Source organism: Mus caroli, chromosome 1 (genome assembly GCF_900094665.2).
Source record: "Mus caroli chromosome 1, CAROLI_EIJ_v1.1, whole genome shotgun sequence".
Lineage (NCBI taxonomy): Eukaryota > Metazoa > Chordata > Mammalia > Rodentia > Muridae > Mus > Mus caroli.
In genome coordinates, this window is record NC_034570.1 from 81,549,946 (window position 1) to 81,552,782 (window position 2,837).

Consider the following 2,837-nt stretch of genomic DNA (forward strand, 5'->3'; position numbering starts at 1 on the left):
AAACAGTGGCTGCAGGGAGAAGTCTACAGTGGAGCTGTCTGCAGGCTCAGCAGGGAGCTCCAGGGATGCAGCTTTTGGGCGTGGCCGTCCATGCGGGGAGGGCTTTTCAGTGCTGAGCAGCCTTTGAGTCACCCATGCCCCTGGATGCAATTCCAGGAAATCCCTTGGTCCCCCAAGCTCGACTTCTTTGAACCATTTCTTTGGCCTGTCATTGGTGCTCTCTCTGGGTGTACACTCTGTAGTTCTCTCCTGGAGATGTAACTCAATGAGTGGGAGCTGGAGTGATGGCTTAGCAGTCATAAGCATTCAGGATGTTTGCAGAAGACCCAAATTCAGTTCCCAGCACCTACGTTGGAGAGTTCACAACCACATGTAACCCCAGCTCTAAGGAGTTTGATGCCCTCTTCTGGTCTCTGAAGGCACTGCATCCACCTGCACATAGCCACACACAAACACACACATACACATAATTTCTTTTAATCTGCAGGGGGAAACAAGCAAGGTACTAAGCAAGCTTTCTAAAGAAATTACATCCATACCAGTCGGTGGTATTTAAAAACACAAACTGAGTGTCTTCCAGCTGCAGATAAATTACCATTTTAATATACACTGACAAATTACAATTACACATATTTATGAATTATATATATTTATATGTACATACAGACAGATTGCTGAAGGGACATATGAATACATATGCAATTAAATCAAGCTAGTTATCATGTCCATCCCAAATTCTCCTCCTCTTCTTCCTCCTTCTCCTTTCTCTTCCTCCTCTTCTACTTCTTCTTTTTCTTTCGTGAAAATATCTGAAGTTAGTGTTGGTCTACAGACAATTCCATCAGGCTACATTCTACAGCTACCTAGCAACAGCTTGTATCACTTCCAGGTATATGAAGAGGGACTGCTCACTACCCCAGCTCTCTCTCACCATCTTTCTCTCTCTGTTCCCACATGTTCCTAGAGGGCAGGCCTCTCTTCCTCTCTTTCTCTTTCTTTCCTTCTCCACTCTTTCTCTGCCTCTACCCCTCTCCAGGTACCCCCTCCCTTTCCCCATAAACTTTCTTTATATTAGGCCTGTTCCTTAGGGGAACACCTTGGCAGAACCCACCAAGATAGCAACCTCCGCAATTATACTGTGTTATAAAACACAATAATTATATTTAGGGGTTTAGAAACGTGTGTAATACAGTGCTGTTTACCATCTCTTGGTTACTTTTCCTTTTGTAACACACCTGAGACCTCACAAAAGCAACGCAAGGGAGAAAGGGGTTGTATTTGCTCACACTCAGAGGTTCAGTCCATCTTGGAGGCAGGAGTTTGAGGAGCAGCGAGTCACATCAAACCGGCACTTAAGAATCAGAGAAGGCCGGGCAATGTTGTCGCACACCTTTAATCCCAGCACTTGGGAGGCAGAGGCAGGCGGATTTCTGAGTTCGAGGTCAGCCTGGTCTGCAGAGTGAGTTCCAGGACAGCCAGGACTATACAGAGAAACCCTGTCTCAAAAGAAAGAAAGAAAGAAAGAAAGAAAGAAAGAAAGAAGAGAAGAGAAGAGAAGAGAAGAGAAGAGAAGAGAAGAGAAGAGAAGAGAAGAGAAGAGAAGAGAAGAGAAGAAAAGAAAAGAAAAGAAAAGAAAAGAAAAGAAAAGAAAAGGGAGAAGAAGAAGAGGAAGAAGAAGAAGAAGAAGAAGAAGAAGAAGAAGAAGAAGAAGAAGAAGAAGAAGAAGAAGAAGAAGAAAGAATCAGAGGAGTCAATGCTTCCTGCTTCCTGCTTCCTGCTTCCTGTTCAGTCTGTTTTCTTCCCTTTTCCCAGTACAGAACCCCAGGCCAGGAAACAAAGCTGTGCACTTTCAGGGTGGGTCTTCTCTCATCGATGAACCTAATCAGGATGATCTCACAGACACTCGGCCAGGGGTCTACCTAATTAAGATAACACCCCACAGGTGTACCTGGAGGCTTATCTCTGAGGTGATTCTGGATCCTTCCAAGGTGACAATCAACTCTAGCCATCAGCACAACCATGTCTGTCACACTGTGCAACAGGGCTTGGGAAAGAAAAGCAACCCTACCTATCCCTCTGGTCTGAGGTGAGGCTTTCTATCCTCTGATCCACATCTCCCCACCCCCACTGCGACTCCATAACAACCATTTTAATCTCTGTGTCTGTTGTTTTAAATTCCACAGATGAGTGGGAACAGGTGGTATTTGTCTTTCCGTGCCTGGTTTTTTTCACTTAGCATAATCGTTCTCCAGTTTCATCCCGATTGCCAGGAACGACAGAATTTCCTTCCCTGCTGGACCTGGTAGCATTTGAATTGTGCATAAGCTGTTCCTTTGCTTCATTCACCTGCCAGTGAGACTTTAGGTTCCATAGCCATCGCTGGGAATAGCATTGCAAGTGACACGGGAGTGCAGCCATCCTCTGACATGATGCTCTCAAAACTTTTGGGTATATATCCAAAAGTGGGATCACTGGATCATGCTAGCTCTATTTTGTTTTCAGAAAACATTCAATACTGCTTTCCATAGTAGCACTAATTTTCATCCCCACCAACAAAGAACCAGTGTTTTGTTTCCTGTGTCCTTGACAACGTGTGTGTGTGTGTGTGTGTGTGTGTGTGTGTGTGTTGATGGAGATTGAACCCAAAGTCTTCGCTAGGCTAAGCAGACATCCTAAGTGCTCCTTCCTCTTAGGTACAACCTCAGTGCTTATTTTTCATTTGTTTTATTGCTTTTAATTTGTTTGCACTTTTGCTATTTTGAGGCATGGTCTTCCTAAGGTGCCCGGCTGGCCTTGGATTCACTCTGTAGCCCAGGCTGGTCATGAGTTTGCAATCT